At 36.9% G+C, this 22,475-nt stretch overlaps 1 long non-coding RNA gene across 2 annotated transcripts; it reads right to left on the reverse strand.

Moving 5' to 3' along the window:
* Window positions 1-9,117: 9,117 nt before the first annotated feature.
* On the reverse strand, window positions 9,118-18,508 carry LOC141596284 (uncharacterized). 2 transcript variants are annotated; one of them, XR_012522449.1, is made up of 3 exons: window positions 18,390-18,508; window positions 17,316-17,377; window positions 9,118-9,179 (listed from the first exon to the last, which is right to left on the reverse strand). It is a non-coding gene; the product is annotated as an uncharacterized LOC141596284 (long non-coding RNA). The 2 variants fall into 2 exon arrangements; XR_012522452.1 differs by lacking the exon at window positions 9,118-9,179 and adding an exon at window positions 16,595-16,673.
* Between the last annotated feature and the right edge of the window lie 3,967 nt (window positions 18,509-22,475).

Genomic DNA, 22,475 nt, shown 5'->3' on the forward strand with positions numbered 1-22,475 from the left:
CGAAATCCTAGGCTGTTTTTATTGACTTAGGAGTAAGTGTAACAGCCCTAAATTTTCACGACCAAAACGGTAAAGAAGATATGGAAAATTCACGACTGTCACTCCACACTTAGCTAAAATGCCAAGTGCAAGGTAAATACAGAGTAACCTTTAAATCAAAGTACATGTCTCAAAATTTAATCAAAACAATTAAACGTTGCAGCGGAAGACTTAAGTCTTAAAAAATCTAACAATAAATAAAATTCAAATCCAATGATATTATAAAATTATAAATAGTGTAAGACAGAGTCTTTATTCAAAATCCTTCCACGCTGGTACTAATCCCCGGATCAAGTATGCACCCACTCAATTGTACCTATCAACTGTACCCAAAACATAAATAGGTACATCTTCCAGTGAGGGAACTGTTGGAGCTGGTGTCCTCCACAAATTAGTGTGATAACATTTGTAAATCTCTTACAGGTTCACAAGGGTATACTTCGTATATTTAATCAGTTGATTAATGTTTACCTAATAACGGTTGGCTTGCTAGAAAGTTTGACGTTATTATCATACAGATGGCGGTGATCAACTGGTCCCTAAAGGTCACACCTATAGGACGTATTTGATAAATGTGGTTATAGAAATATAATTACATTGATGCCCAAAATGACTAAAACGTTAGTCAATGTGTTGATGAGATAATTATTTAATAAAAATTAAATAATATTAAGTTGAGACGAATTAACTGTCAATTCGTAAATTAAATATAATAAATTATATTTAATTAAATATATATAAGGTTAGTTTGAAAGAATTAATCTGTTAATTCGTAATTAAATATAATTAGTTGTATTTAATATCAACAAGTTGAATGTGTCATAGTGGTAATAGTGAGGGTACACAAGCCAAGAGGTCATGGGTTCGATCCTCACTAGATGACAAAAAGAAAGGTGGAGAATTATTTCTAACCTAATTCTTTTTCTGACCTAGCCTCCTCTTTCTCATCACACAAAAAAACACAAAGACAATAAAATTTTACAGAAAATTTTAGATTGATTTCTAGCATAATCAAAGGGTATATCTTAGATCGTGTTGGGTGCAACTAATAGGCGAATATCAATTTTGATATTGTTCTTAGGCCAATTTTGCAAGGACCCGAGATTAATTCTAAATCTTTTTACTTATACTTATGTATTTTATTTTATGACCATAGATCATCTTTATTATATCGTTATAATCCTTCATGTTAAAGGGAAGTATACAGATTATTTCCCACAAGTGGTATCAGAGCACTAGGCTACGATTTTAATTTTGATGATTTTCATAAAATTTGTATGTAAACGATAAGATTTTCGAGAAGAAATTTTAGGGTTTCGATTTTTTTTGGATCGAAATTTTTTATGCCGTTTTTGTTGTGCCGTTTTTGTTGTGCCGTTTTTTTTCTGTTTGATGATAGTTTTTCCATTCTATTTTTCATATTATAGTTTATAATCAGTTAAAATTATAATATGAAGAATTGGTAGTTTTTGATTTAATGCAGATTAAGTTAAAATCAAATGGAATCGTCATGTTTATGATTAAAAGATTGTTTTTGCTATATAGTTTTTGGCATATAAATTAATCATGTTTATTATTTCATATGCTAATCATGTTCTAATAGCAAAGGTAAACAATTGATCATCAAATCTTGTCTTAGGGCATAATTGCCGCAAAAAGAAAAGAAAAAAAAAGAGGCTGTTTTTTTTTTAGGGTTTACGAAAAAAAAAAAAATTTTTATGATTAATTTTATTTATGGTAAACCGTGAAAAAGAAGAAAAAAAATTAGGAAAGTTTTTTTGCCTTTTGCCGAAAAAATAGAGAAAAATTTTTTTGGAAAGTTTTTTTTTTCCCTTGTTTTTCCTATTTACCGAATTAGAATAGGAAAGGAGTTGTTTTTTTTATTTTTTTTCAGCCGTGACAAATAAAAAAAAAAAAACTTTTCGTTTTTTTGGCCGAGACAAATTTAGAGAATTGGATTTTATTTTTCTTTATTTTGGTCAATTAGTTATTGTGAATCGGTTCACAATTTAATGATACCGAGTTATTTTAAAGCAGTTTAAAATTTTTGACGGATAGAATTCATATTACAAGTATAATATGGATTAAGTATGAAATTAATGTGATTAAATTGCGGAATTGTCACTTAATTTAATTTAAATAGGTGGTTTGGATAAATTAATCAACATAATTTATTTATTGTATTATGTATGTTTAATTTATTTTTAGTTGATGCTTTTAATTATGTTGAATGAATCGAATGAATGAATTTTATTTACGTATTTAATTTTGCAATCGGTTGTAATTTGTAATACTTAGTGTGGCCTTAGTCAATTATGTTTTCGTAATGAAGGAAACATAATTTTTATGTAATTATGAGATCTCGAATCTCCTTTATTTTAGTTTTGGGTTTTGAAATTAGAATGTAACTAATAGGTCAATTATGTAATTTTAATTATTGTAATTTCAAAGAAGACTAAAGATGAAGATTCAAGCTCACTCCCGCTACATGGATCAAGATGGAACATCAAGACAAGTTTCTCGGGTCCAAGGATGGATTCCAAACTTGTATTTATTGTTCATTTTGATAGGATAGGCCACACTATGACTTTTTTTTTTTTTTTACGTTTTTCATTTTATTGCTTTTCATTCACATGCTAGTAATTGCATCATATTCCGCCTAAAACCAAACCACCTACTACTAAAATGCATGAAAATTGACTCATATAGGTTGTATGCTAGTTTTCATGGACATGCAGATGTCAAAGTCTTTAAGCCATCACCTTAGTTTAAATCATTCTCGCATGCTAGATTATAGTTCACTTAAAATGAATTAAAAAGTTGATGGGATCTTCCTCTAAAACGGAAATTGAGATTAGTCTTTATAAGGGCAAACATCTATGAGTCCCTTCTTCGTCGGTAGTCCTAATATGACCCCTTCTACGTTGGGTAAGTAGTTGTGTTGACTTATAGTCCGAAGAGTTTCTCGTGATTATGATGGACTATAGATAGAATTTACAGAAATTTATCGACCAAGAATTCTAACGGTAGAATTAGCTAAAAGGTTAGCTTATCAATTTACAGAGAATTGAGTCTTGGGGTCATTTATATAATTCTTGAGGGAGGTCAATTGTATAAATGTTTTTGAGTCTTCGCGTTATGACATTAGTTCATTAGACTTAAAATAAAAACGATGCATGCTTATTATTTTATTCTTCTTTCGCAGTGTAGAACACGCTTATTATCAATAATACTGTTACAACAAATGGCTGGAAATAACGCAATCCCAATGCCTAGTGCCACACTAGATCGTTCGTCCTGGCTTAAAATGTTCATGGACCAAATGAATCAGTCCACTCGACTAAAGAATGATGGGTCCAATTTTGCGGACTGGGAGGCAAAGACTACGGAATGTCGCCATCGCGACGGTAAGCTCGGGTATTTAATCGAGCCAATACCGGTCAACCCAGCCCAAATGCGAGAGCCAACGAGTCACTCGCTTATAGTGATTTCATTATGGAAGCGGGTGCGATAAAGAACGTACTCATCTTTGCAATGGAAACCAATTTGCAGAGACGCTTCATTGCCCAAGGCGCAAACAAGATTTTCACCACGCTCACTAATGAGTTCTCAAAGGCACCGAGAATCATCACATATGAGCATACCTGACGCTTCTTTGATGCGAAACTCCAGAAGGGCCAACCGGTTAGCCCACACATTCTTCACATGATTGAGAATATCGAGAAACTGGAGTCACTGAATTGTAGAATCAGTGAGAGCATTGTCATTGACCGAATGCTTCATTCTCTTCACGATGGTTTTGCCCTTTTCAGGGCGAACTACTACATGAATGACTTGAAAAAGAGTCCTCATGAGCTACACTCCCTTCTCGTACAGACCGAGAAGGATATGAAATTGAGTGGGAGCATGAAGCAGGATGTTCTCACGATTCACAACAAGAGTAAAGGTAAGGGCAAGGCTCATGGCGACCTAGCTGTAGGTAAGCCAAAGTTTAAAAAGCCAGGAAACGGTAAGAGTGCGCCCGGTGAGACTAGTGGCTCACAGGGCAAGACAAAGAGCAAGGGCGGTGACATAGAGTGCCACCATTGTCACAAGACTGGACATTGGAGGAGGATTGTCCCGTCTACCGTGAGGACATCAAAGCAGGCCGTGTCGCTCCTGTTGGTATGTCATCTTATATTCATATGATTGAGATTAACCATGCAAGTTTCGGAACTTGGGTACTAGATACTTGGTTGTGGTTCTCATCTGTGTAATCATTTGCAGGGCCTAAAGATCATCATACCTCTCGAAAAAGGTGATGTGGACTGCGAGTCGGGAATGGAGCACGAGTAGTCGTGCCTCGAAGGGAACATATGTAATCCAACTCCCTAGTGGTTTTGAGTTATCATTAAATAACTGTTACTATGTACCCAGTTTATCTAAGAACATTATTTCTGTTTCCGTACTTGCTAAAGACGGTTTTACATTTTCAATAAAGGATAATAGTTGTATTTTCTCTTTTAATGAAATGATTTATGGCAAAGCAGTTTCCATGAATGGAATTTATATCTTAGATCAAACCACGGAAGTATTACACATGAATAATAAGAAATTAAAGGTTAGTGACAAAGATCAAACCTATCTATGGCATTGTCGAATGGGACACATAAATGAGAAACGCGTAAAGAAACTCGTCGATAATGGGACTATTCCCTCATTCGGATTTTCTGCATATGGCACGTGTGAATCATGTCTCATTGGCAAGATGACTCGAATTTCCTTCAAAGGTGTTGGAATGCGCGCTAGTGACCTATTAGGACTCATACATACGGACGTATGTGGACCTATGTCAATTACCGCTACAGATGGCTATAGATATTTTATCACTTTCACGGACGATTTGAGTAGATACGGATATGTCTACTTAATGAAGCATAAAAGTGAGTCCTTTAAGAAATTTAAGGAATACCAGAATAGGGTACAGAACCAACTGGGTAGAAAGATTAAAGCTCTCCGTTCAGATCGGGGTGGCGAATATCTTTCAAATGAGTTTGATCAACACCGAAAGACTCGTGGAATCGCTCTACGCTTAACTCCACCGAACACCTCAATTAAATGGTGTGTCCGAACGGAGAAATCGAATCTTACTTGATATGGTTCGATCCATGATGAGTCACACGGTAGTGCCCGATTCATTATGGGGTTATGCTCTTTTGTCACCGCTCTTATACTTAACCGAAGTCCGTCTAAAGTCACGACAAGACTCCATATGAAATGTGGAAGGAACGGTACCTAACTTGTCCTTTATTCGGGTTTGGGGCTGCGAGGCTTATGTCAAGTGGAGACACGAGGATAAGCTCGGCCCGCGATCGGTCAAGACATACTTTATAGGTTATCCAAAAGGAACATTTGGTCATTACTTCTATTCGCCAACCGAACATCGAGTATTTGTTGCGGCTAGTGCGACGTTCTTAGAGAAAGAATTTCTCGAGAACAAGTCGAGTAATAGAACCTTCGAGCTGTCGGAGATTCCAAACCAACAACCGAGGAACAGATGGAGGAAGTGTACCTCCAACGATGATACGGTTAATATTCCCGAGGAACCTAGGAGGTCGGGTAGAGACTCTCATCCTCCGGACAGATACATTGGTATGGTCGTGGAGAATGACGTTTTACTTCTAGAAAGTAATGAACCCGCAACCTATAAAGGTGCTATGGCCTGTTCCGACTCAAAGTTATGGCTTGAAGCCATGCAATCCGAGATGGACTCCATGTATGAGAATAACGTATGGGATCTAGTTGATTTGCCTAATAAGGTAAAACCTCTACAGTGCAAATGGCTTTACAAAATAAAGCGCTCTGTAGACGCGCAACCAGATATCTATAAGGCACGACTTGTGGCAAAAGGTTTCACTCAAGTGCAAGGATTGCATTATGATGAGATTTTTGCACCTGTAGTCATGCTACGTTCCATTCGGATAATCTTAGCGATTGCCGCATTTCATGATTATGAGATTTGGCAAATGGATGTAAAAACCGCCTTCTTAAACGGTTATTTGGAGGAAGAGTTGTACATGGTGCAACCCGAAGGTTTCATAGATCCTAAACATCCTAAGAAAGTATGCAAGCTTAAGCGTTCCATTTATGGACTTAAGCAAGCTTCTCGGAGTTGGAATCATCGTTTCGACCAAGTGATAAAAGAGTATGGCTTCACTCGATCGGTCGAGGAACCATGATTATATATCAAGTCGAGTGGGAGCAAGATTGTATTCTTGATATTGTATGTCGATGACATACTCTTGATTGGGAATGACATTCCTCTCCTTTCTTCGGTTAAAGAATGGTTGAAGAACCATTTCTAGATGAAAGATCTAGGTGAGGCAAAGCGTATTTTGGGAATCCGTATCTACCGAGATAGATCACGACGGACGTTATCACTTAGTCAGGAGTCTTATCTAGATAAGGTTCTTGAGAGGTTCAGCATGACCAACTCCAAGAAGGGGAACCTTCCTATGACGACTGGGATGAAGTTGAGCAAGTCTCAGTCACCCACGACGCCTGAAGGTATTGAGCGCATGAGTCGTGTTCCTTATGCTTCTGCAATAGGATCGATCATGTATGCCATGATATGCACACGTCCAGACGTGGCATATCCATTGAGTATGACGAGTCGGTACCAAAAGACTCCAGGTGAAACACACTGGATAGCAGTCAAAAATATCCTCAAATACCTACGGAGGACTAAGGATTGGGTATTGACTTATGGAGGCGATACTAAGCTATGCGCAACCGGTTACGCAGATGCTAGCTTCCAAACGGATCGAGACGATTCAAAATCTTAGTCCGGGTTCGTCTTCACTCTTAATGGTGCTTTGCGGTCACTGGAAGAGTTCCAAACAGAGTGTTGTAGCAGATTCTACTACTCAATCCGAGTACTATGCCGCTCGGAGGCAAAGAAAGGAAGCGATATAGATGCGTCAATTCTTACAAGGGCTTTTGGTAGTTCCTAGTTCGAATGACCCGATCACCATCTATTGTGACAATAGAGGTGCCATCTTCCAGGCTAAGGAGCCAAAGTCTAGCAACAAATCTAGACATATACTACGGAAGGCTCACCTGATCCGTGATTACGTGGAGCAAGAAGAGATAGTGATTGACAAGATTGCGACGGATGATAACATCGCAGATCCTCTCACCAAACCGTTGAATTATGATAAGCATGTAGGGCATGTTAATTCCATGGGAATTAAACATGTTCCTAAGTTGTAGTATTTGATTATGGATTTGATACATTATCTTTTTCATATATTATTTATAACTTCATCGTTTTATATATATAATATTTTGTTTTTCATGTGGATTGTACTGACAACATTGAATGCCACAAAGTGAACTGAATTACATTATATTTGTTTTTGTCCGTAATCGCCAATGTGAGCTGATAACTCCGGCTATTATATTGTGCAGTCGATTGATGGTGGGTTCAACGAGCCATAAGTTAAACGGTTGACTAATCGATCACAGATACGAGATTATGTCGATACCTCGTAGGACAATTTTTATTTGTGACAACGTAATGGAGTCCTAAATGTTTTATAACATTCGGTGCCAGGTCGTGGATAGGACATCTATTGTGTACCTAGAGTCGATTCTTTTGACCATCAACTGTCTCTTGAGATTAAGGTAGTTTTTGAGTGACTTTGGTTTCTTTCTCACGGTCTACCGTAACTGGGGCTAAGTAGATTTTTTCTGGGTCATTTCATACTGTGCATACATTTGCAAGATTTGAGTTGAGGAAAATATCCATCCCTTATCTGGTATAGTTATTTCTCAGGGCCACTCGAGGAGTTGTAACTGAAATGCATGGCCATGCTCGAATGTTGATTCGTTTATCAGTTAAGTTACTCTCTAGTCGGGAAAACCACTCTTGATACTGATCGCTTGTAAAATACGACCTTTGTGAATTCGGATTTGCAAATTGTTTTACATTGAGTGGGAGAAATTTTAAAGGATATGAGAATCGGTTATCGCACATACACTTGTGAGGACAAGTGGGAGTTTGTTGGAGCTGGTGTCCTCCACAAATTAGTGTGATAACATTTGTAAATCTCTTACAGGTTCACAAGGGTATACTTCGTATATTTCGGTCTATATAAAAAGAAAGGTGGAGAATTATTTCTAACCTAATTCTTTTTCTGACCTAGCCTCCTCTTTCTCATCACAAAAAAAACACAAAGACAATAAAATTTTACAGAAAATTTTAGATTGATTTCTAGCATAATCAAAGGGTATATCTTAGATCGTGTTGGGTGCAACTAATAGGCGAATATCAATTTTGATATTGTTCTTAGGCCAATTTTGCAAGGACCCGAGGTTAATTCTAAATCTTTTTACTTATGCTTATGTATTTTATTTTATGACCATAGATCATCTTTATTATATCGTTATAATCCTTCATGTTAAAGGGAAGTATACAGATTATTTCCCACAGGAACGACCCAAAACATAAGGACGACAGCAAAAGTTGAGTTTAAGAAAATAAGAAATATTGACAAATTCAGAATCAACATTATAAATTAACAAAGCTTTGAAACCAAAGTAAAAACAAGAATTACATTCCAAAACCAATTGCTGTAAATCCAATAATATTAACCAAACAATTCAAAATCAAAACTTTTACCACCTGTGTGCCAAGGTCCTACCCTTGACACGGTCTAGAGGCACCACTTGTGCTTTGTTAGACTCATAAAAGTACCCACCTCTCACATTTGGGCAGTCAGTAGGATGGAACCGCCAAAGGAGAAAGTCTAACTACCTAGCGAGTGGGGGGGGGGGCACAATCCCCACCCAAATGAACTCGGGCCAAAAGTTTCATTTCGGGACGTAATCCCAGGAGCGTCAGAGACGCCTTAAACCATCTAGACCAGAAGAAACCAATTTTCCAAAGCGGCCTGAGCCAAAACCATTTCAATGTGCAATATTCAAAATTTAGAAATACAAGAAAAATATCATCGATGCCAAAATATTATAAAAACAGTTTAATGATTAAACTGAACATGCTCTGTACTTAAATTTAAAAAGGGTAAAAGTCCTTACCTCTCAAGACGGTCAATCCAAGCTAGTCTAATCCAAAAATTCCTTTACTTCAAAACCACAAACTACAAGTATAGAAAATATACAATCACTATATTATATGATTTTAAAAGGAACCCAACTTACTATATAAATTAACCCGCTACTATCCAACTTGCTATTATAAAAACTTATTACTCACTCAACGTGAATAATTCACCCTTAAAAGTTACATCCACCATAATTAAACCTCAAAGCCAACACAGCTACTCCTAATTTTCACCTTCAAGACCAACTTACGTATCTATCACTATCACTTACACTAGTGATGCCATTCACCTAAACCAACAAACCCATAAGAATTTTATTTCCAATTGTGTAAATCATATACCAAAGTTTGCTCATCTTGTCGCCAAGATTACTAACTAGTACACTAAATCAATTAATCCTTTAAATAAATTATCATGGCAACCCTTATAAGACCACAATGTTGTGTCCATCAATTCATACACAAGTCTCTCGTCATCTACCATGTCACCTGTGTTATTTGATAACCATTTTTTTTTCCTTTGCTGTCAGCTTATCTCAATACCAAAATGATCCAATTTAACCAAGTCGGTTCCTACCTTCAGCAAACCACTTATAGACTCACATCCACAATTCAATATAACCACGCACTAAAATCTTCATACATTACCCAACTTCAAACAGTTAACGATCTCCCATACACTCATAACAGGGAAAGTGTCGGCGTCGGGAGACGGAACTAACAGTCCACGACCAAAAGACGATACTCACAAGGGATAAACCTATACTACAAAAATTATACAGATATTCATCTCTAAGAGACTCACGACACCTACGAACTCCGCCGAAATCGTTCAGTGTAGGGGTACGACCACCTGAAGGTTTGCCTCAAAGATTCACAACTGACAACTATTCAACCCAAACGGGCACGGATACCCTGACATATTATTATATCCATTGTGCTTGATGGTAACAACGACATTAGAAATCCGACTCAAAACGATCTACTTTACCAATTAATCCTATGTATGAAGTATTTAATAAAACAAGTGACTAAGGGATGGGAAATACCTTGATAAAGGGGATTGATGACAGAAAGGAGATGATAAAAGTAGTGGTGTTGTTGACGGCGGTCAAGGCTACGCTAATCTCGTTCTCGGTGATCCTCTTTTCTCTTTTGGGGTTTCTAATTTTTTTCTTTGTTTTGATGAGGGAGTGATGGAGAGCTGATTAGGTTTCTCCTTCTTATCATTGTTATATAAAATTGGGTCAAAACCCGAGCCTAGGTTCAAGTCAGTGTATAAACCATAAGCAATGTCTGACCTTTGAATAAATCCCAAATAAATTTCTTTTATGAAAAGTCCAAAAGGGTTTTGTTCCCTCCATATTAATAATAACAAAACATAAGTTTTTCTTTAATAGTTGACGACTCCAAATCCCATAATGAATAATGTATAAGTAACCCTTTATAAATAACTCCGAAAATAACGGGGTGTTACAGACTTCCCTCCTTAAAACAAAGCTTCGTCCCCGAAGCTTAAAACTCTTCCTTAAAACATGAACCTTCATTCTCATACTTGTCTGCCCGCTTCATATACTCAAAATTTCACTAGGATTCTCACTCTTATACATTACCTTACAAGCTTCTCTTAATTTTCTCAACTCCAAAGGTAAAAGCGTCACCAGCTACAAAACTAAGAGCATGTCGGATGAAAAAAAAAATCAAATATTTTTTTTATAACACAAACACATTTCCCCAATTCTATATCTCACAAGTTGAGAGGAAGATGCGTAAATAAATAAATAGGAAAATAAAAATCGCCATTAAGTGTTATATGCCCACACGGAGCTATACCACCACCAATCCACCACTGAGTAAGGGTAAGATTACCACTGATACCAAAAGCTAATATTAAGCATAACTAAGACCAATGACCAATTAATATCAAATGGTAACCAATACACAGAACAAATATTGTGCATTAAGCACATTGAATACTAGGTGTAATGCAAAAACAGAAAGAAAAGTAAACTTGCAACGATGCACACTACACTTAGAGCCATGTCCAAACAAAGTATGTGACACACTTGCATCAAGACCACAAAAGAAGAGTAAACGTTCAAATCTCAGCCCCCTTAAAACAAAGCTTCGTCCACGAAGCGTAAAATTACCTTAGGTAAAAAGGTGAGGGTACTTGTCTCTCATGGCGGATTCAACTTCCAAAGTGGCTTCATTCTTCTACATTATTGTTATTCCATAGAACTTTGACCATGTGAGTTTCACCTCTACGGGTTTTACGCACCTTAGTATCTAAAATCTTTATCGGAGACTCTTCATATGTCATTGTCTCATCAAGCTCAATAATCTCCGGATCCAAGATGTGAGATGGGTCACTAACATATTTTCTAAGTTGAGAAACGTGAAACACATTATGAACTCTCTCTAAGTCAGTTGGTAAATCAAGTCGGTAAGCTACCTCACCGATACACTCCAAAATCTCGTATGGTCCAATGAATTTTGGGCTCAGTTTGCCCTTCTTACAAAATCTCATTACCCCTTTTGTAGGCGAGACACGTAAAAGAATTTTATCACCAACCTCAAATTCCACATGCCTGCGCGTTTTATCCGCATAACTCTTTTGCCTGTCTTGAACAGCTTTCATCCTGTCTTGAATAATCTTAACCTGTTCAACCATCTCAGTTATCATCTCGGGCCCCAAAATTACGGACTCACTAATATCATTCCAACAAATTGGACTCTTACATTTGCGCGCATAAAGCGCCTCAAATGGTGCCATCTGTATTGTAGCTTGATAACTATTATTATAAGAAAACTCAATGAGATCCAATTTATCTTCCCAACCTCCTTGAAATTGCAAAGCACATGCTCGTAGCATATCCTCAAGTATCTGGTTTGTTCTCTCAGTTTGACCATCAGTAGTAGGGTGAAACGCGGTGATCATCTTGAGCTTAGTTCCCAAGGGTTTCTGTAATTTTTCCCAAAATATCAAAACAAACCTAGCATCTCTATCTGAAACAATGTCATTTGGGACACCCTGGAGACGTAGTATGATGTATATACGCATCAGCTAGTTGCTTCTTTTTCCATGTATCTTTCATCGGTATAAAATGAGCACTTTTAGTTAGCCTGTCAATAATTACCCAAATCATGTTATTACCTTTCTGTGATCTTGGTAAACCAGCTACAAAATCCATAGAAATCGAACTCCATTTCCACTCAGGTACTTCTAGAGGTTGTAGCTTCCCTTGAGGTTGCTTATGCTCACTCTTCACCTTTTGACATATCAAACAACGAGCCACAAAATCTGCAATTTTCTTTTTCATCCCAGACCACCAAAATGCTAATTTCAAGTCTTATACATCTTATCACCCTCTGGGTGAACAGAATAGGGCGTTGCATGCGCCTCTGTCATGATTCTTTCCTTAATATCCTTATCATTAGGTACACACACTCTATCTTGGAATTTAATTAACCCATTCTTATTGCGCTTGAATAATACAGGTTCATTAACAAGCTTGTCCTGCAAAAATTTATCTCCACCGTGCAAATCCCTAATATCACTTGTCAAACTATTCTCAGCACTCAGTATATTAGAAGAAGTCCCCGGTTTTGCCATTTGGATCGCAAAGTTCACAAACTCTTCCCGTAGCTTATCACGATGTATCACTAACTGCATCATATGGAGAGATTTTCTGCTTAGGGCGTCAGCCACCACATTGGCTTTTCCTTCATGATATTGAATTTCAATCTCATAATTTTTAATCAGCTCCAACCACCTTCTCTGCCTCATATTTAGCTCTTTTTGTGTGAATATATATTTTAAACTTTTATGGTCAGAGAAAACCTTAAAGGTACACCAAATAAATAATGTCTCCAAATTTTTAACGCAAAGACCACAGCAGCCAACTCTAAATCATGAGTAGGATAATTTTCCTCATAAGGTTTCAACTGTCTAGAAGCATAGGCAATTACTCTTCTATTCTGCATAAGCACACAACCTAACCCATTTTTAGAGGCATTCGTATATACTTCATATTCCTCATTACGGTCTGGTAAAGCTAGCACTGGAGCAGTAATTAACTTTTCCTTAAGAATCTCGAAGGCTTCCTCACACTTATCATCCCATTGAAACTTTGTTGCTTTCTTCATGAGTGTAGTCATAGGTCTAGCTATTTTATAAAAGTCTTTCACAAATCTCCTATAATAACCAGCTAAAGCTACGAATTTCGGTCACAGATTTTGGTCTAGGCCACTCCTTCACAACTTTAATTTTAGCAGGATCAACCGAAACCTCATCCTTTGATATGATATGACCCAGAAAAGCTACTTGATCTAGCCAGAACTCACACTTAGAGAATTTTCCATACAACTGCTTTTCCCTTAAAATGCCCAAAATAACGCGTAAATGCTCCTCATGCTCCTCCTCATTCTTGGAGTAAATCAAAATATCATCAATGAATACCACAACAAATTTCTAAAGGTAAGGCCTAAAAGTTATGTTCATCAAATCCATAAAGACAGAAGGGGCATTGGTTAACCCAAAGGGCATCACAGTAAACACATAGTGCCCATATCTAGTGGAAAACGCAGTCTTAGGCACATCTTCAAGCGCTATCTTCAATTGATGGTACCCAGATCGCAGGTCTATTTTAGAGAAAATAGAGGTGCCTTTCAATTGATCAAATAAATCATCGATCCTAGGTAAGGGATACCTATTCTTAATGGTAACTTGATTCAATTCCCGATAGTCAATGCATAACCTTAAGATTCCATCTTTCTTTTTCACAAATAACACAAGAGCACCCCAAGGCGAAACACTAGGCTTAATATACCCTTTTTCCATCAACTCATCTAATTGCTTCTTAAGTTCTTTCATTTCCAAAGGCGCCATTCTATATGGTGATTTAGCAATTGGACCCGTTCCTGGCACCAAATCTATCTTAAATTCAAATTCCCTATCTGGGGGCATTCCGGGTATGTCCTCGGGAAAAAACTTCAACAAATTCACTCACCACATGTACATCACTTAAGTCAGGGTATTCGACCCTCAGATCTCATATATGACACAAAATCAGCTCAGCTCCCTAGATATATGTTTCTTCAATTTTATAGTAGAAATAAGCTTCACTTTAGGACCGCTAACATGACCCTTATATGATACTCTCACATTTTTAGGCCCTCTTAAAGTAACTTTGCTCTGCCAACAATCAATACTAGCCCTATGAGCTCCCAACCAGTCCATCCCCAATATGACATCAAAATAGGGTAATGGAAATTCTATTAGGTCTGCCTTAAAATCATGACTACCAATGACTACAAATAGACCCTTATACACTTTTTCACAATATACCAAGTCTTCGAATGGCATAACAAAATCATAATTTACAACTTCATTAGGCTCTAGGTTAAGTTTCTCCACAAACTTAGATGAAATAAAAGAATGAGATGCACCACAATCAAATAGGACATGAGCTAAAACAGAGTTCACGGAAAAGTTAACCGAAATAATGTCTGCATTTTCAGCTTCCTCTCTATTCATGACGTAGAGCTTTCCTGTAGGTTTCTTGTTGCCTTGTGCTACATTCACCTGCCCCGCAGTTTTGCTAACTGAAGTAGTATTAGCTTTAGTCGGAGTCGAGTTCTTAAAATTATTAATTGACGCAGAACCAGTATAGTTGTTATAGTTGTTGCTCTTTGCTTCACTTTGAAACCGATTACCCTGAGCGACACTCGCACTAGCAGAAGATACAATACTCGGCTTACCAGCTTCCTTGCCTCTACATTCAAACTCACGATGTCCCAAAAATCCACACCAGTTGCATGTCACCTTTTTCCCGTCACAATCAACACCAGGATGATCGCCATTGCACCGCTTGCAGTAGTAATGACGGTTAGACTCTTGACTAGCTACCTGACTCCTATTTCGCCAATTGTTCCCTCCTTCTTTATTTCCAACATCTCCAAAAGATCGCGATTTACTGCGGAAATTACTATTATTATTGTGACTAAAGTTACCCCTCTTAGCTGGGGTGTCAGATTGACTCCCCTGAAACTCCTTCCTCTTATTATACACTTCCCATTTCGGCTTCCATTTTCTGATTGCTTCTCTCAATATTAACAGTCCTTGCATAAATTTCTTTCAGAGTAGTAAAAGTTTCACCAGCAAACCTACCCTTAATCTTCCAACTCAGCTTATCCTCAAATCTGGCTGCTTTAGTATGCTCCGTAGGCACCAACTCCTTAGCAAAACGACTAAGTTCCACAAATTTAGTATAAAATTCCTTCACAGACATATCATCAGTTTGCTTTAAGTCCCCAAAATCAGCAAGTTTTTGACTTTTTACGTGATTGGGAAAGTACTCATACTCAAGCATCACCTTAAGGTCCTCCTAATCCCTTTCATAAAGTATGGACACTCCCTCAGCATTTCTCCTTCTAACGGGTTTCATAAAGTCCTCTTTAATTGTTTCCCACCAAACATTAGCCTCTTCCTAAAGGTAATATACGGCTATTCTAGCCTGAAATTCCACGGGACACCCTACAGCCATAAAAATTTTCTCCATCTCCCTAACCCAATTATCTAGCTCATTTGGGTCCCCCTTTCCAGTAAAAGACGGTGGTCTTTTATTTTGCACCGCTTCAGACATAGCGGTAATAGTAGGTGCACCATCTTGTTCATTCTCAACCCTTTCATTCATACTTTCTACCCTTTCACTTATACTCCTACTAACTGCTGTCATTTGTTGCACAGTTTGGAGAATAACACCATTCTGGGCAACCTTTTGTGCCATTAAGGCAGCCATATCAACATTATTGTTCTCAGGTTCTCTTCGAGGAGACATTATCAACTACATAAATAAACATTATTCGGTAAGCTCGATTAGTAAGATATTAGAGTGAACATTAACCAAACCACATCAAAGTAAACTCATCTCCTCTAAATTTTAAGTATGATAACTCCTTAGTTAACCGAGAGGCTCAAACTAAATTAGCAATGACTACTAAGACGGCTCTTAGGCAAATTCTAAATGTAACAAATAAAATATTAATATGCAATGCACCCATTCTACAACTCACTCAAAATGTATTTTTTTTTTTTTTGAAATATGAAAAGTTTTTTTTTTCAATTGTTTTAAATCCTGTAAAACTTATTTTCTTTTCGAAAAACAATTTGCTCTGATACCAACTGTAATAGCCCTAAATTTTCACGACCAAAACGGTAAAGAAGATATGGAAAATTCACGGCTGTCACTCCACACTTAGCTAAAATGCCAAGTGCAAGGTAAATACAGAGTAACCTTTAAATCAAAGTACATGTCTCAAAATTTAATCAAAACAATTAAACGTTGCAGCGGAAGACTTAAGTCTTACAAAATCTAAAACAATAAATAAAATTCAAATCCAATGATATTATAAATTTATAAATAGTGTAAGACGGAATATTTATTCAAAATCCTTCCACGCTCGTACTAATCCCCGAATCCAGTATACTCCCATGTAGCATCTCAAGCATCTCAATTGTACCTATCAACTGTACCCAAAACATAAATAGGTACAGGTTCCAGTGGGAGAACGACCCAAAACATAAGGATGTCAGCAAAAGCTGAGTTTAAGAAAATAAGAAATATTGACAAATTCAGAATCAACATTATAAATTAACAAAGCTTTGAAACCAAAGTAAAAACAAGAATTACATTCCAAAACCAATTGCTGTAAATCCAATAATATTAACCAAACAATTCAAAATCAAAACTTTTACCACCTGTGTGCCAAGGTCCTACCCTTGACACATTCTAGAGGCACCACTTGTGCTTTGTTAGACTCATAAAAGTACGCACCTCTCACATTTGGGCAGTCAGTAGGATTGAACCGCCAAAGGAGAAAGTCTAACTACCTAGCGAGTGGGGGTCGGACAATCCCCACCCAAATGAACTCGGACCAAAAGTTTGGTTTCGGGACGTAATCCCAGGAGCGTCAGAGACGACCTTAAACCATCTAGACTAGAAGAAACCAATTTTCCAAAGCGGCCTGAGCCGAAACCATTTCAATGTGCAATATTCAAAATCTAGAAATACAAGAAAAATCTCATCGATGCCAAAATATTATAAAAACAGTTTAATGATTAAACCGAACATGTTCTTTACTTAAATTTAAAAAGGGTAAAAGTCCTTACCTCTCAAGACGGTCGATCCAAGCTAGTCTAATCCAAAAATTCCTTTACTTCAAAACCACAAACTACAAGTATAGAAAATATACAATCACTATATTGTATGGTATTAAAAGGAACCCAACTTACTATATAAATAAACCCGCTACTATCCAACTTTCTATTATACAAACTCGTTACTCACTCAACGTGAATAATTCACCCTTATAAGTTACATCCACCATAATTAAAACTCAAAGCCAACACAGCTACTCCTAATTTCCACCTTCAAGACCAACTTACGTACCTATCACTATCACTTACACTAGTGATGCCATTCACCTAAACCAACAAACTCTTAAGAATTTTATTTCCAAATGTGTAAATCATATACCAAAGTTTGCTCATCTTGTTAACAAGATTACTAATTAGTACACTAAATCAATTAATCATTTTAATAAATTATCATGGCAACCCTTATAAAACCACAATGTTGTGTCCATCAATTCATACACAGTCTCTCGTCATCTACCATGTCACCTGTGTTATTTCCTAACCATTTTTTTTCCCTTTACTGTCAGCTTATCTTAATACCAAAATGATCCAATTTAACCAAGTAGGTTCCCACCTTCAGAAAACCACTTATAGACTCACATCTATAATTCAATACAACCACACACTAAAATCTTCATACATTACCCAACTTCAAACAGTTAACGATCTCCTATACACGCATAACAGGGAAAGTGTCGGCGTCGGGAGACGGAACTAACAGTCCACGGGCAAAAGACGATACTCACAAGGGATAAACCTATACTGCAAAAATTATACAGATATTCATCTCTAAGAGACTCACGACACCTACGAACTCCGCCGAAATTGTCTCAATGCAGGGGTATGGTCACCTGAAGGTTTGCCTCAAAGATTCACAATTGACAACTATTCAACCCAAACGGACACGGACACCCTGACATATTATTATACCTATTGTGCTTGATGGTAACAACGACATTAGAAATCCGACTCAAGACGATCTACTTTACCAATTAATCCTATGTATGAAGTATTTAATAAAACAAGTGACTAAGGGACGGGAAATACCTTGATAAAGGGGATTGATGACAGAAAGTAGATGATGAAAGTAGTGGTGTTGTTGACGGCGGTCAAGGCTACGCTAATCCCGTTCTCGGTGATCCTCTTTTCTCTTTTGGGGTTTCTAATTTTTTTTCTTCGTTTTGATGAGGGAGTGACGGAGAGCTGATTAGATTTTTCCTTCTTATCACTGTTATATAAAATTAGCTCAAAGCCCGAGCCTAGGTTCAAGTCAGTGTATAAACCATAAGCAATGTCTGATCTTTGAATAAATTCCAAATAAATTTCCTTTAAGAAAAGTCCAAAAGGGTTTTCACTACTACAGATACAGGGTTTTACAATGGGTAAAAACCGTTGTAAAAACAAAAAGCGGACGTTGTTAAAGCGGCCGTTGTAAAAGGTATTTACAACGGTTAGATTATTTACTAAAACCGTTGTGGTAATTATTCACAACGGTTAAAAGCCGTTGTTGTTGCGAGTAAGTCGTTGTGAAAAGTTTGTCAAAATTTTGGTGGGAATAATATAACAACGGTTATCATATAAAAACCCTTGTTGTATCTTTCCCACCAAAATTGTGACGACTTTTGACAACGGGTATACGTCACATAACCGTTGTTGAAATTGTTAGTAACAACGGTTTTTCATTTAAAACCTGTTGTTGAATATTATGCGCGGGTATTTGTGAAAGTTATTTACAACGGTTCTTATTTTAAAACCTGTTGTTGAATATTATGGCGGGTATTTGTGAAAGGTATTTCCAACGGTTTTATTTTTAGCAACCGTTTTTATTACAAACTCCTAATTTTTTTAAAAAATAAATTTGTTTCATGCCATTCAAAATCCTGCATATATCAGCATCAACATATATTAGCACCAGCATAAATCACAGCTGGGTTCATCAAAAGTCAATAGATTCAATTCCACCAAAGCAACATCATATATACTTACAATTTGATCACTTTACATGAACTAAGATCATTCCCTAACTTCAACAAAAAATTTACTAAGATGATCTAAGCTCTGAGTATCATGCATTTAGCCTTCAGCATTGCTATGTTCTAAGACGTATTGCCCAACATGTCCCTTACCTCTTCTATTTGGTGCCATTTGTACTGCTGAAGTTCTTGTGGTGCGCTGATTACATACTACGGAAAAAACAAAGACAAGACATTATTGTAACAACAAACATCATTCAGCATAGCAACATCATGGTATAGCGGCAAGCAAGACAACATCAGCTCTAATTTAAAAAAAGTAATAAACACATTATTAAATTACTAACCTTTTCTGGAATAAGGATATATCTTCGCATAATAATTTCCAACATGAACCGACAAACGTAGTATTCACATTGTATGCTATCCGGCTGGCGAGGGACCTATTATTACATAAAAACAAAGAGACAAGAGAAGGCCCACATCAGAATCTTGCACTTTAGGTATTGTATTATTATTAAAGACAGAATCTTGCACTTAAGGTATTGTATTTGAGCACGTACCCCTGTTATCGTAATAAAAGTAGGGCTATCATCAGAATATTTCGTGGGTTGATCCTGCTCGTTAGCTCTTTTCTTCTCAAAACCCTTTTTTTTAAAAAAAAAAAAAAAAAAAAAAAGGAGGCAGAAACTCATATTTTTGGGGCAAAAATGAGCTTTTTGCTATAAATAAAAATTGAAACTTAATGTTATTATAAATAAATCAGTATTATAAACTTACTTAATAATAAAGCCCTTAAAAGTCTCGCTTGGTTGTCTATGCAAAGAGTCCAACCAAAAAACTTTCTTCTTCGTCGGCATGATGGCTGCTAGCACCCAATGACTCCTACATCAAGAAACATCATCATTTATTAACAAGTACATATATTAGTTATGAAAATGCAATGGTAGGGAGAAACGTAATATTAATTTGTTTATTACCCGTTTTCATTATAAGGGGTAAAAACCAGCTTCTTGGTTGTCGCCAAATGCTGAGCAATATAATCTACCCGATCTTCGAACTAAATAATCGTGATATGCATAGATAAAACATAGGGGCACAGGAATCCGTATTGATCACATGGAATCTTGTTCTCCGGGATCACTCTCAATTTCAATATCCTACATTATTACGGTATTAATTCCGATATTTAAAACACTATCTAGTAGTCAGAATATTAGAATATGAAATGATTTATTAATAAACTTACTTCATCCAAACAAATAGGTGTTGACATCAATCTCGTCTAGGCCAGCCCAAATGGCTAACATCTCCCATGACATAATTTCTTCGCGCTCAACCCCTAAAATATGCTCCTCGAGCGGAATAATTATCAATTGCTCGTTTGCTATGCGATTGCTAGCCTCCGAATAAAGTTTCCTCATCGTCACTGTTCTTACTTTTAGCATGAAATCCTTCCCAGAATATTGTGTGGAGTTTATACTCCCTAACATCTTTCGGTGCGGGGAAATAATGCTTCTCTGATTTTGTTCTACTACCACCAGCCTATACATGTAGATAATTAAAATAATAAAAAATCCAAAGGTAACATATCCTAGCTAGCTAGTTGGAGTAATAAAAATAAAAGAGTACTTAACTAAATACCTCATCAACCTGCTCTTTCAATGATGAGGCAGTAGTAGCAAGTATGACTGGGGAATTAGGCTTATCCGTCTTTTTTGTCCCCTACACAAAATTTCCATGCTTTTTAGAAATACAGAAAAAATATAAATAAAGGGAGGTTTTAAAAAAAATGGAGAAGTTAATTAGATACCTCACCAAGTTGTTGTTTCGACGAGGTAGTTGACATGTCTGGGGACTTAGGCTTATCCGCCTTCGCCGACTTTTTTGTTCCCTACAAAATATTTCCATGCTTTTTAGAAATACCGAAAAAATATAAATAAAGGGAGGTTTTTTAAAAAATGGAGAAGTTAATTAAATACCTCATCAAGTTATTGTCTCGACGAGATAGTTGGCATGTCTCGAGACTTAGGCTTATCCGCCTTAGCCGGCTTTTTTGTTCCCTACCAAAAAAGTAACATATAAATTTAACATATAAAAATTTAACATATAAAGGTATTTTTTTCTAACCCCAACTGCTTGCGGTAGAGGCGGAGACGAACGAGCCAGGAAGATGTGAGATTCAGGCTATTGGATGAAACTTCCAACTGCATATGCCAGAATGGTAATGTCGTCACGAACTGGGACGGGCAGTTGAAATTTTTCATGGCCTTGAAAGACTTCAGTTATCTCCACTTTTCTATGATTCGGCAAAAGTTTTTCGCCATGAATAACCAATAAAGTTTCCACTGATTTGGTGGGCACTTGTACGAGACCCCGGCCAACACGCACAATTGGTTTCTTGGATTTAGGGTCAGCAAGAATAACTACCCTCCTGTTTACGGCCTGAAGAATACACATGCATTATATATTATATCCCAAAATTTAATAGAATTCATATAAATTTAACTAATTAAAGACTGCATGCATACCTTGCCGAAAACTGTGAACTGACTTGAAGGGGATGTATGCTGCTGTTTTCCATCAGCCGTCTTCTCAAGTTGCATCACCTGATTATTGTCAGCCGTGGCGGATAACTCAAGTTGCATCTCCTTTTCAGACTCATTATTTACCTAATAAAATTAACCAATGGCACGATGTCAGAAGTTATAGCATTAGAGCTGGCAGGGAACATACCCCCTGATCTTACCCAAAAAAAAGAAAAGAAAATAAGGAAGTCATATATTTACCTTATCGGCTTTAGTTGTTACAACTTCAGAAGCATTAGGTACCTGATATTTCTGAATCTTGTTGACCGATACTTCCTTCTCATGTATTTCCAAGGTAGTAGTGTTCTCGGCCTCTTGACCAATCTGTTGTACCTTACCCCCTTTAATGACATCCTCCATCATCTTCAATTCTTCTTCGGAAGGCTTGCCTCCAGCATTCATCTTTAGTAGTACGGATGCCAAGAACTGAACATGCGTGCCAAGAATGTAATATTTCAACAATTTATATCCCAACAATAACATGTGAACTTAAATGAAAATAATAGAATAAATGATACCATGTCAGCCTTAGTCCACATACAACCAATCCCATTGTTCCTGACTGATGACGG

Source organism: Silene latifolia, chromosome 1 (assembly GCF_048544455.1).
Source record: "Silene latifolia isolate original U9 population chromosome 1, ASM4854445v1, whole genome shotgun sequence".
In the NCBI taxonomy this organism is placed as follows: Eukaryota; Viridiplantae; Streptophyta; class Magnoliopsida; order Caryophyllales; family Caryophyllaceae; genus Silene; species Silene latifolia.